At 48.0% G+C, this 13,169-nt stretch overlaps 1 protein-coding gene across 2 annotated transcripts in view; it reads right to left on the minus strand.

Moving 5' to 3' along the window:
- Positions 1-13,169, minus strand: part of LOC141096085 (synaptonemal complex protein 2-like) — a 151,282-nt gene that overhangs the window by 105,444 nt on the left and 32,669 nt on the right. Inside the window, exon 1 of one of the 2 annotated variants that reach the window (XM_073582492.1) lies at positions 6,505-6,716. The exons of the other annotated variant lie outside the window; for it this stretch is intronic. The gene's annotated coding sequence lies outside the window, so the exon portion shown is untranslated. Of the gene's footprint in view, positions 1-6,504; positions 6,717-13,169 lie in introns of those variants that run through there. 2 annotated transcript variants of the gene reach the window in all.

Consider the following 13,169-nt stretch of genomic DNA (forward strand, 5'->3'; position numbering starts at 1 on the left):
AATGCGACACCTCCTCCTCGTTTATCAAGTCTGTTTCTTGCAAATAAGTTGTATCCTTCTAGCCTTGTATTCCAATCATGTGTATCATCCCACCAAGTTTCAGTGATTCCAATGACATATTTCTTTTCCTGCGTTAGTAGTTCCAGTTCTCCTTGTTTGTTGCCCATGCTTTGTGCATTAGTATAGAAACATTTTAGTATGTGATTGGTTTCTCTTTCTCCAATATTTTTATTATTTAGATTTTTTTGTCTTTGTTCTTTCCTCCCACTTCTAATAGCAGAGTTCTCAATAGCATTTGCCAGGTGCATGGCTTTTTCTGGCCTTTTGCTTCCCATCCCACATTGTTCTAGTTTAAAGATCTCCTGATGAGTGTAGCAAGGTGACTTCCAAATACATGTTTTCCAGTCTTCATAAGGTGCACCTAATCTCTAGCAAGTAGTCCATCGTACAGGTAATTCACTCCGTGATCCAGAAATCCAAATCCTTGCTGACGGCACCATCGACGTAGCCAGTTGTTCACCTGCAGAATCTTATTCCACCTCTTTGTTCCATGGCCATCCACTGGGAGGATGGAAGAGAAGACCACCTGCGCTCCCAGTTCTTTCACTTTCTTGCCTAAGTTTTAAAGTCACTGCAGATGGTTTCCTGGTCCTTTCTTGCTGTGTCATTTGTCCCCACATGTAATAGCAGGAATGGGTAGTCATCTATAGGTCTGAAGAGTCCTGATATCCTGCGCAGGCAATAATTCCATCACCTGGGCCACACTAATGAAATCCTGAAAACATGAACCGTTCGTGGCTCTTGAGGACTGGAGTTGGGGAACACTGCTCTAGACCATCAGCGCTCGGCGCCGCGACTACGGCGTCAGCAAGGGATACAATTACAGATAAGCGTCCAGGTGTGCACAGTGCTGCTCAGGCAGACGCCTCTAATCACCCAGGGTTGGGCCAGATAAGCACACAGGCCGTGGCTGCCACTTGCCGCGGTGCGATAGTGCCCTGCAGTGGGCGACACCATCGGACGCTAGTGTGTGCAGAGTACTAGGAGCACAATGGCATGAGCATAGCCACTCATTGGCGCTGGCTAACTCTGAATCCCTAACCAACATGCGTATCCAAGGAAGGGGAGTTATAATAAGTCACCAGATACATGCATACATCATCATACACACAAACAACCATTAGGCTGTGTGCACACGTTGCGGATTCTGCTGCGTTTCCGCAGCAGTTTTGGCCCTGCGGAAACGCAGCAGTTCCACTGACATGGTACAGTACCATGTAACCCTATGGCTTTTCAAAACCGCTGTGCTCACGCTGCGGTTTTTCTGCGGTTTACAAACCGCAGCATGTCAATTATTTGGGCGGTTTCCGCAGCAGTTTCACACCTTTAACATAGTAGAGGTGTGAAACCGCAGGGCTAAACCGCAGGTCACTTTACCTGCGGATCCGCGCGGAAAAACCCGCAGCTGAACCTGCAACGTGTGCACATAGCCTTAGAGTCTATACCAGTGCATGGCCGAGTGGCCATGCGACTCTTTTATAGTGACGTCTGTTGTGAGCTCATTTTCGGGTTTGCCTCTGGCTTCTGGTGAGGGTTATGGAGCTGGCTGTGCTGACAGAGGAGTAGTGAGTTCTCTATCTGGACTCCCTCTGTTGGTGAAGGGAGGTAATGAAGCTGATCTAAATGGCAGAGACCGGCCACCTGAAGAAGAGGACTGCGATTGGACATCAGGAGTTTGTGATTGGATTTAAGGCAGCCGACTCCCTAGTTTCTTGCTGGTGATTTTTCCTGACTGTGGCTCCTGGTTTCCAGTTTGGTTCCTGCCTTCCTAAAGCTAAGTTTTCTCTGCTATTGTTCATATGAGTTTTTGTCTGGTTTACCTAGTTTTTGTGTTCAGCCAGCCCTGGCTGGGACTGGGCTGAATTCCCATTTTGTCTCTGATCAGTTGATCTCTTTTGCTCTGTCTTCAGAATATACCTGAGTGCTGATATAGTGATTTGAAGTCTAGCGATTTCAGGGCCTTTTTCTATCAGACGTGTTGGACATTTTTTGGCAGGGTTTTTTGCGTGATTGCAGACAGCAGCTTTTCTTTCCTGTCCTTTCTAGTTAGCGAGGACCCCATCGTTTGCTCAGCCTATCTTTCTACCTGTGTCTGTGTTTTCATCTTGTTTCACCGACAATACATGTTGGGGGCTGTCTATTGCTTTGGGGTATGCTCTGGGGCAGTTTAGATTTTCCTTTTCTTTCTTTAGGCTTACTTAGTTCTCTGGCCGTGACGAGGCGTCTAGGACTACAGTAGGCACGCTCCACGGCTACTGCTAGTTGTTGTGGATAGGATCAGGGGTCTGCCATCCGCTAGTTACCAACCTCTCCGGTTTTCTGGGCTTAGCTTGCTTTTTGTTTTTTCCTCCTCGGTGACTAATTCATAACAGACGTCCTTCCGGGACCTTCCTAGTGGACCAATCCGAGCAGGAATGGGACCTGCGCATGTGACCTCGGACCTCCAATGAGAGGTTGTGCCACGGGCATGCTCAGTAAGCAAAAGACAGGACTTAGGCCCAGAAGTGTCTGCTTGCTGCTTACTCAAGCATGGTGTTATAGCAGAGCCTGAAGGAGCAACAAGATGCCTAGCATAAGCCTGGGCAAGATGCTGGGACCGACGTCTCTGCTGAGCAAGAATCTCTGCGGCCGCAGAGGAATGGGAGACAGCAGAGGACATGGCTTGAGATTCCCCCTATGCCGTGGGGGAAACTTGACGCCTCACAGAATGTATAAGGGTATGTGCACATGTTGCGGATTTCGCCCTGCGGATCCACAGCAGATTCTCCTGCGGTGCACAGTACCATTATTTTCAGTCTAAAATAAAAAACGATGTGCACATGCTGCGGATTTTTCCACGCAGATTTGCTGCGGTTTTGAATCCGCAGCATGTCAATTCTTTGTGCGGATTCCACTGCGCTTTTACACCTCTTCCATTATAGGAATCCGCAGGTGTAAAAAAACGAAGGGGAAATCCGCCCCAAAAACTGCAGGAAATCTGCACTAAATTCGCCGGTAAAACGCAGGTCATTTTACCTGCAGATTTAACAAAATCCGCAGCAGAATCCGCGCGGCGCTTAGAAACCCGCTGTTTACATTGGATACCAGCTCCCAGCGTCTGCTTACAGCGCTGGGAGCTCGCTGATCGGTGCTCTCCCGCTGCCACACGCAGCGATGCGCGCTGGCCAGCAGGAGACCAACGATCAAAAAAATGTCCTGGACATTACTAAATGATCAGCGATACTCGGCGGGGGGGGGGCGGTCGCTGATACCTGTCACACACAGCGAGATCGCTGTTGCATCACAAAACTTGTGACTCAGCAGCGATCTCGCTGTGTGTGACGAGGGCATAAGAATTTACCAGCAGATAGTTGCTAACTACCTGCCTCTTCTGTCCTTTGATGATATATCCCAGCTCAGGTGTCAATTCTCCAGATTCATTTGAACTCACATCAACAGAGCAGCTTTTCCTTTTCCAAGCTGTTCCATCGACAGGACGTTAATACCAACGTCATACTGAATGACAGCTGCCTCCCTGCAGTTATACAGCAGGGAGCCAGCTGTCAATAACTATTACATCAACAGTGGCATCACATCAACAGAGCAGCCTCTTCTGTTTCACTCTGCTCTGTTCATGGGGCATCAGTGCCGATGTACCGTAATACTTATTGACAGCTGACTCGGACTCTCTGCTGCATAACTGCGGGGAGCTGCCTTGTCAATCAACATGACATAGGCAGTTGACAGAGCTGAGGGAAAGAAGTAGCAGCTCTGCTGATGTGAGATCAAATGAAGCTGGAAACTACTTGCCGATAAGTTCTTAATCCCATGCGCAAAAACAAGTACAGTAAATTCTCGGATAACTCCTTGAAAAATAAAGAAAAAAAAAAAATCAAAAGCATATCTAGTATTGCCTCATCCGTAAAAGCCCAATCTACCAAATTAGAACATTAAGGTTAAGTTCACACAGGACTTTTTTTGCTGCTTTTTTTTCTGCTTTTTTTTCAGCAGCAAAACCTGATCTTCTTGGCACGAAAGATGCTGCGGGAAAAACGCAGGTTTAGGTGCGCTTTTTGGTGCTTTTTTTAATCTCTTTGTCCATGACTTTTCTGCAGCAAAAACGCTGCAAAAATTGATACCTGAGTTTTTGGTGTGTTTTCTCAACACCCATTCAAATCAATGGGTAAAAAATGCTGAAAAAAAATGCTGAAAGAAGTGACATGCTCCATGTCCAAAAAATGCAGCAAAGCACAAAATCCTGATCACACAAAAAACCAATGTGTGTGCATGAGATTTCTGAAATCTCATGGGCTTTGCTGGTAATGGAAAAAGAAGCTGAAAATTAGCATTAAAAAAAAACGTGGAAAGAAAAACAGCAAAAAAGTCCTGTATGAACTTACCCTAACTAGTACAGAAAACACAATAAGTTATATTATACTCACCCAGGGGCGGTCCGGGTCCGATGGGTTTCGCGGTTGGGTCTGGTGCCTCCCATCTTCTAGCGATGACGTCCTCTTCTTTGCTTCCCGTCGCGGCTCCGGCGCACTGCTCTGTTGAGGGCAGAGCAGAGTACTGCAGTGTGCAGGCGCCGGACCTCTGACCTTTCCCGCTGCCTGCAGTACTCTACTTTGCCCTCAACAGGACAGAGCAGTGCGCCTGTGCCGCAAGGGGAAGCAAAGAAGAGGACCTCATCGCTAGAAGATGGGAGGCACTGGACCGCAACACCCATCAGACCCAGACCACCCCCGGGTGAGTATAATCCAACTCGTTTTTCTTCTTTCAGGTTACATAGGGGGCTTAGCTACAGCAATACAGAATGCTGTAGATAAGTCCCTGATGGCGGTGGCGGCAGCTTATATACGAAAAAAATAGGTGACAGATTCCCTTTAAGGGCTCATACTCACTTGTGAGAAACTCGCACGACTCTCGTGCGAGTCTCTAGCATGAAAGCCTGAGTGCGGTGGCAGTGCCAGGTTAAGTGCACACGTACCGGAACTCTCGCGGAAATTCCCGCGAGAATTCCGGAATTCCAGTCCGCGGGAAAATCGCATTTTAAATTCCTGCGATTTTCCCGCGGAAAAACTAGCATTTTGCAAGCGGAATTAGCTTGCAGAATGCTAGCGTTCTCCAAGCTATCTGTAGCATCGCTTGGAGAACTGATCGACAGGTTGCTCACACTCGTCAAACATAGTGTTTGACGAGTGTGACCAACTTTTTACTACTGAGGCTGCCTATGCGGCATCAGTAGTAAAAGATAGAATGTAAAAAAAAATAAAAAATACTGTTATTCTTACCCTCCGATGTCCCGCGCAGCCATTCCCAGTAATCCTTTGCGAAAATGCCCGCGATGACATCCGTTCTCGCGGGATCGCGATGTCTCGCGGTAATTCGCGATGACATCGCGCGAATGACCGCAAGACTTCGCGATCCCGCGAGAACAGACGCCATCGCGGGCATTTTCGCAAAGGACTACTGGGAACGAAAGCGTGAAGAGAGGCGGGAATGCTGCGCGTGACGTCGGAAGGTGAGAATAACAATATTTTTTATTTTTAAATTCTATTTTTTTACAGGGATATGGTACCCAAAGCCCGGAGGACAGTCTCCTCTCCTCCGGACCGTGGGTACCATCCGCAATTGTTCTGGTTACTTTCCGCATGGTGTGCACAGCCACATGCGGGAAGTAAGCGGAACAATGCATTCCTATGGGTGCGGGATCGCCGCGATTCCGCAAATTAATGAGCATGCTGCGGTTTTTACCGCGAAGCGATTCCGCTGCGGCAAAAACCGCAGCATTAGCACAGCATTGCGGAATCCCATAGGAATGCATGGGATGCTTATTTTTCGCGGCAAAATCGCGCGGTTAAAACCGCCGCGGAAACGCGAAAAAAACGCCACGTGTGAACTCAGCCTCAGACCGGACCGTGCGGCTACATGTATTGCTATATAGCCGCACGCTCCAGTCCCAGTGGCGGCGGCACTGCCAGGTTCTCATGCGAGAGACTTGCACAAGAATTGTGCGAGTCTCTCGCAAGTGAGTATGAGCCCTAAATTTCATAATGGGACTGAGAATCAATTTGTGCAAAGAACGGCATAAAACAAACCCCCACAAAAATATAAATAATGGAATTGAACTTTTTTCACCATTTCACTCTATTACGATTTTTTTTCATGACAAAATGGATGGAAATATAAAAAAGCTACTTATCCCAAAATGAAAAAAAATCCCCAAAACAGGTGTGTATACTGAAAAAAAAATTGAAAAGTTATAGCGCAGAAAAAATAGCACTAAAGAAAACTAATCACAGCAGCAAAGGGTTGAGAAGCAATCATGAGACAGCTGGCATTCAACACAATGGCGGCCATATTGGTGCACAGACAGATGAACAGCAGGGCCCTAGGGTCAAATAGAACAAGGCGACCATACTGTATATAGGCTATTCAGTCACGAGTTGTCCGACAGCCTACCTTCCACACACTCCGCCTCCGGTGTAGATCTCTCGGTGTAATTACCGCCTGTGACGTTATCTTTCAGATACAGCCGGACGTGGCCGTTACCTCAGGGGAGGACGGCAAAGGTTTCCCGCCATTGCGCAGTCATAAATTGTGACAGTGCCGGGGGCGTGGCCTGATGCAGGTCTCAGCCTAATCTAACCAATCAGGCGTCGTGTTCTTTCAGAGTTATGACGGCCGCGATTTAAAAAACTGAGGTAAGCTGCCGAGTCTTCCCGGTTATATTTCCAGACAGCTCTGTTATATTAGGAATAAGGACACTTTACCTCAGTGTATGCTCTACCTCGTTATAATTGCACATATATATATGGAAACTTTGGCAAAACATACATGAGGCTCCAGAGTCCATAGTGTGTTCATTAGTGTGCTCTGCAGTTTCACACAACCTGTTAACACATCATTAGACTGTAAGGTGGACTAAGGCTAAGTGCACACGTACCGGAACTCTCGCGGAATTTACCGCGAGAATTCCGGAATTCCAGTCCGCGGGAAAATCGCATTTTAAATTCCCGCGATTTTCCCGCGGAAAAACTAGCATTTTGCAAGCGTATTTAGCTTGCAAAATGCTAGCGTTTTCCAAGCGATCTGTAGAATCGCTTGGAGAACTGATTGACAGGTTGGTCACACTCGTCAAACAGTTTTTGACAAGTGTGACCAACTTTTTTACTACTGAGGCTGCCTATGCGGCATCAGTAGTAAAAGATAGAATGTAAAAAAAAAAATACTGTTAGGCTACTTTCACACATCAGGTTTTCGGCGTCAGGCGCGATCCGGCGTCGTGCCGGAACGCCGGATCCGGCAAATGTTTCGTAAAACCGGATGTGACAGACAAAACCGGATCCGTCTCATCCGGTTCATCCGTTTTTCGACGGATTACGCCGGATCCGGTTTTTAAAATTGACCCTTGTGGCCTTCCGAACGGGATTGGCTACTGGAAAACTATATATAGCATGTTCCTACAGCCCTTCTTTGACAGGTTGTAGAGGAGAAAGTGCAGGTTGGAGAGAAGAGCAAGTTACTGGCGAAGATGGATGTTGTCATTGGAAATATTTTGAAGAATTTGGCGGATTTTATAGCGGAGGCGAATCGTTTGAGGGTGATTGTTCTGGAGAAGGAGAGAGCGAGACAGCAGCGCATCAGGCATCGTAGACGACGTTTGTGGATCCACCCCATCACAGCCAAGAGAATGACGCGTGGGGTCTATTCTACACTCTGCATGGACCTTCGACGAAACCCGGATAAATTTTTTGGATATGTTAGGATGAAAATGGAGAATTTTGATTACTTGGTGGAGCGCATTGCACACCTCATAAGAAAAGCGGACACCTATTGCCGCTTCTCTGTTTCACCCGCAGAGCGTCTGATGGTGACTTTAAGGTAAGCCACATTTATTGGATATGCTCGCATCAGAGCACACTTTCACTGCAATCTTGTTGGTGGTAGTTTGTATCTCCAAGTGTTATAGGTCAGTTTTGGTATGTAATGCTGTGATTTAAAACTAATTTATTGTTTTTTAATTCCCCACAGATTTCTTGCAACTGGAGAATCCCTTTCGTCACTGCATTTCCATGACAGACTCGGGATTTCCACCATATCTGGAATAGTGAAGTACACATGCCGTGCACTGTGGGACTCCTTAGCTGAAGAGTTTTTACCAGAGCCCACAACAGAGAGGTGGATTGAAATTGCTGACAAGTTTCAACAGATATGTCAGTTTCCAAACTGCTTGGGCGCTGTGGACGGGAAACATATCCGCATTGTAAAGCCAGCTGGATCGGGATCGGAATATTTCAATTACAAGAAATATTTTTCAATTGTCCTCATGGCCATCGCTGACGCGGAATACAAATTTATTGCGGTTGATATTGGGGCCTATGGCCGCTCCAATGACTCTCAAGTTTTCAAACTGCCATGGGGCGTAAACTGTATGGAAACACCTTCCAGTTCCCACCACCTAGACCGCTGCCGCAAACATCTGGTCCACCTATGCCATTTGTCTGTGTAGGGGATGAAGCCTTCCAGCTGTCAGAACACCTTTTGAAACCGTACTCTAGCAGAGGATTGACAAGACCAAAACGCATTTTTAATTACCGCCTCACAAGAGCAAGAAGAATGGTTGAATGTACCTTTGGTATTCTGACAGCCAAATGGCGGGTCCTATTGACTGCGATCAACCTCAAGACAGAAACTGTGGACGAGGTGATCAAAGCGTGCGTGGTACTCCACAATTTTGTTATCTGCAAGGAACCCATTTCCATTGAGGACACCTCTGAAGAAACCACCTTGCAAGATTACCATGACATTACCACTAGAAGTTCTGTGACGGTTTTAGTAATGAGGGACAATTTTGCAATATGCTTTATGTCACCTCAAGGCAGAGTACACTGGCAGGATGACAGAGTGTGAAAGATTTGTGCCCTAACCAAACTTGTGTACCTTCTGGACCAACAGTATATACCTTTGCCAACCAAAGTTGGCTATCTTGTCATGGTCTTACTATTTTTAGCTTTAGGCCACAGGTGTGTACCTGGTTGTGTTTTATGCAAAGTATTTCACCTTTTAACAAAAGTTGTGTATATTGTTAGGAAATCACCAACAATAAACACAACTTTTTAGGTGAAATACTTTGCTTCAAACACAACCAGGAACACAACTGTGGCAAAAAGCTAAAATTTACCCACAGTTATATACCTAGTTTTGAATACCATTTCACCTTTTAAATACCCTGTATTTAACCTTTTTCGCCGCAGAAAGAAATGACAGACAACCAGTGTAAAATAATTTAACTTTTATTGAAAAATGTTTTTTTTAGTAAACTTTTTTAAAATTTTAATAAACTTGTTTAATAAAGCTTTGAAACCATAAAACTGGTCATTTTTATTTAAATACACACATTATAAATCTGTGTAGTGTGTGGTGGAAATACTGCTGGAGGGGCTGCGGGACACTTCGACACTGGGAGTGTGGAGAGAGGACTGGGATCGTGGTGGGGAAGGAACAGTTAGAGGTGAAGGTGTGGAAAAAACTACAGAATGGGTGGACATGTGGGAAGCAGAAGAGGTGGTGGGTGGTGGAGTGGAGGGTTGGGCAGGGACTGTAGGAGCAGATGATGTTGATGGCAAGTTGTATGGGGAAGGAGTTTGGTACGGGGCAGGTTGCTGGAAGTGGGGAGATGTCTGGTACGGGGCAGGTTGCTGGAAGTGGGGAGATGTCTGGTACGGGGCAGGTTGCTGGAAGTGGGGAGATGTCTGGTACGGGGCAGGTTGCTGGAAGTGGGGAGATGTCTGGTACGGGGCAGGTTGCTGGAAGTGGGGAGATGTCTGGTACTGGGGAGGTTGCTGGTACTGGGGAGGTTGCTGGTACTGGGGAGGTTGCTGGTACTGGGGAGGTTGCTGGTACTGGGGAGGTTGCTGGTGCTGGGGAGGTTGCTGGTGCTGGGGAGGTGGATGGTGCTGGGGAGGTGGATGGTGCTGGGGAGGTGGATGGTATGTAATAGGAGGGGGAGGATGGAAAGTGGCTGGAGGGGGTGTAGATGTAATAGGAGGGGGAGGATGGAAAGTGGCTGGAGGGGGTGTAGATGTAATAGGAGGGGGAGGATGGAAAGTGGCTGGAGGGGGTGCAGGTGGAGGAACTACTGTGGTGGGAGGAGGAGGTTGGGAGGTAACTTGCTGGAGAGCAGCGTGGCATGAATGCATTACATGCATCTGCTGGGCAGGAGAGAGCGTTTACATGCGCTCCACAACAGACCTGAAAAAGGTGTGGTTTGGCGAAGATCTTGCTTCTGAATGCATGGTTTGCAGAAGTGTCTTCACCTCCAGAATGCTGGAGTTGATCTGCTGATAGCCTGCGGAGATTTGCTCTGACAAGACTTTTAGACAGTTCTGGAAAGATGCATTCAGATGCAAGAACTCTGGCGCATAAGTCTTTTCCTGACCCCTCTGCCGCTGCCGCCCAGTACCCGCAGGTGTACTAGAGGTGGCAGGGGCAGAAGGGTGGGGTAAAGGGAAAGCGATCTCCTGACCAGCAGCTTCATGTAATGTAGGCGGCCACGATGCTCCTGTGCTGGTGGATGGGACAGATGGGTCGAATGTGTGGGAAGGCTGGGAAGGTGCAGATGTACCGGGGCGGTCGAAGTGTCCCTCGGTGCCGGTCTCCTCAGGGATCGCCTCAGAAGGGTCCAATCGTGCAGGCTCCCGAGTGCTGCTCACCGTGCTGTGGAATAAAGAGAAAAAAAAACAATTAAAATACTGACATGGTATGGCCCTGGCTGAAAAAAAAAAGTTACATCTAACATTTTTTTTCACATGTGGTGTGTAATATTTACCTTCTAGTGACCATTGTTTCCCGGAGGAACGACGGGGCTTCTGCGTACTTGTACTTGCTCCTGCGTCCTCCAGATCCACTCGGGGCCCGCATCTCTTTATTGAACTCCTTCTTGAAACGATCCCTCACAGACCGCCACCGATTCACAATTCTGTTCCCTGAAACGAGAAAGGACAAAGTGGTTAGTATACAACATCAGTGTTTCCAAAACTCCAGTCCTCATGGTCCCCAGGGGTCATGTTTTCAGGATTTCCATAGTAAATAGAAATCCTGAACACATGATCCGTGGGGACCACGAGGACTGGAGTTCGTGAAACACTGGTTAACATCAAGCAACCGGTACTGTATATACTTACGCTCTTTAATCTGGGCCCGAAAATCGAGGTCCTCCCAGCGGCCCACAAGGAGCGAACAGATTTCCTCCCAGAGTCGTCGGGTAACGATAAGGTCAGCGTGGCGGCGGTCAGCCATATTCCAGAGCGGCTCCCTTTCTCTGACGAGATCGATGAGGTGGTCCACATCGAGTCCTCCATCCTCACCGTCAGAGTCGGGAGCACGCTGTGAAGGCTGTTAAAGAAAAAGACAAAAATAACATAATTAGCCTCCACAAAAGAAATGAAATAAAAAGTGCAAAAAAACAAAGCAAAAATATTTATACTTACACGCTGGTGACCGCCGGGTTGCTGTCGCCGACGACCCTGGGAGGCACTGCGAGGACCTCTTGGCCGAGCACCAGATTGGGAAGACTAGAGCAGAAAACAAAAAATGTTATGTCTTTGGATGTAGGCATTTGTTTGCTGTGTGTGGTCTGCAGAACATTGTTTTCTATGTGTTGTGTGTAGTGTGATGTTGTGTTTCTGCGTTTGATGCAAAAAACTTACCAATTGTGAGCCCACTCCAGGTGTCTGTCCACCCCTTCCTTCTTCTTCTGGGAGCTCCTCTTCATCTTGTGAATCCTGTTTTGAAATAAAAGGCAATGAATAGACATATATTACAGAGATGATGGATTTTGGAAATAAAAACTTACCGTCAAACGCTGACGATGCGAGGGAGGGCTCCCAGAAGATGATGTGCAGTCTTCCTGGTGGCCACACTCCATGCCTGTGGGTGGTGTTCCAGCTGCTGCCATTGCTGCTGCTGCTGCTGCTGCATCTATTGGGCGGCTGTTGAATAAAGAGAAACAAAGGGCCAATGAATATCTTGATATTTAATAGCCCTAGTTTGGAGGAATGGGGGATTTGATAATTACCGTCTCTCATCTGCTGCTGGCCTCCCCTCCTCAGCATGTTCCATTTGCTGCTCCATTTGGGGTGGTGGTGGTGCTGATGGTGCTGCAGTGGTCTCCTGCCTTCTCCTGCTGCGCTTGGTTGCTTTCTTGGGTGGCATGTTGGGTGTGGCTGTGGGTCCCACTGTCTTGCTTTTATATATGTCTTGTGGGCAGAGCTACTGAGCATGCTCAGACCAAAAAAACGGATCCGGCCACCGGATCCGGCTTTCGCCGGATCAGGCGCATTGCGGCGCTCATAGGCTTTCATTGTGTGAAAAAGCCGGACGCGCCGGATACGGCGTGTCCGGCTTTTTCGCCGGAGACAAAAAACGTTACAGTAGCCGTTTTTTCCAGACGCCGGATCGCGACACATTGCCGGATCCGGCGAAAACCGGATGAAGCGCATGGCCATCCGGCGCGATCCGGCGCAAATGCAAGTCAATGGGGGGGAAACCGGATCCGGCATTGCATTTCGCCGGATCCGGTTTCTGTCAAAAGCGCCGGATCGCGCCTGACGGCGAAAACCTGATGTGTGAAAGAGGCCTTATTCTTACCTTCCGACGTCCCGCGCAGGCGTTCCCAGTAATCCTTTGCGAAAATGCCCCCGATGACGTCCGTTCTCGCGGGATCGCGACGTCTCGCGGTAATTCGCGATGACGTCACGCGAATGACCGCGAGACTTCGCGATCCCGCGAGAACGGACGCCATCGCGGGCATTTTCGCAAAGGCTTACTGGGACCGGGAGCGTGGAGAGAGGCGGGAAAGCTGCACGGGACGCCGGAAGGTAAGAATAACAATATTTTTTATTTTAAATTCTATTTTTTACAGGGATATGGTACCCAAAGCCCGGAGGACAGTCTCCTCTCCTCCGGACCGTGGGTACCATCCGCAAATGTTCTGCTTACTTTCCACATGGTGTGCACAGCCACATGCGGGAAGGAAGCGGAACAATGCATTCCTATGGGTGCGGGATCGCCGCGATTCCGCAAAATAATGAGCATGCTGCGTTTTTTACCGCGAAGCGATTCCG

Source organism: Dendrobates tinctorius, unplaced genomic scaffold, assembly GCF_039654945.1.
Source record: "Dendrobates tinctorius isolate UK_male_01 unplaced genomic scaffold, ASM3965494v1 ptg000071l, whole genome shotgun sequence".
Lineage (NCBI taxonomy): Eukaryota > Metazoa > Chordata > Amphibia > Anura > Dendrobatidae > Dendrobates > Dendrobates tinctorius.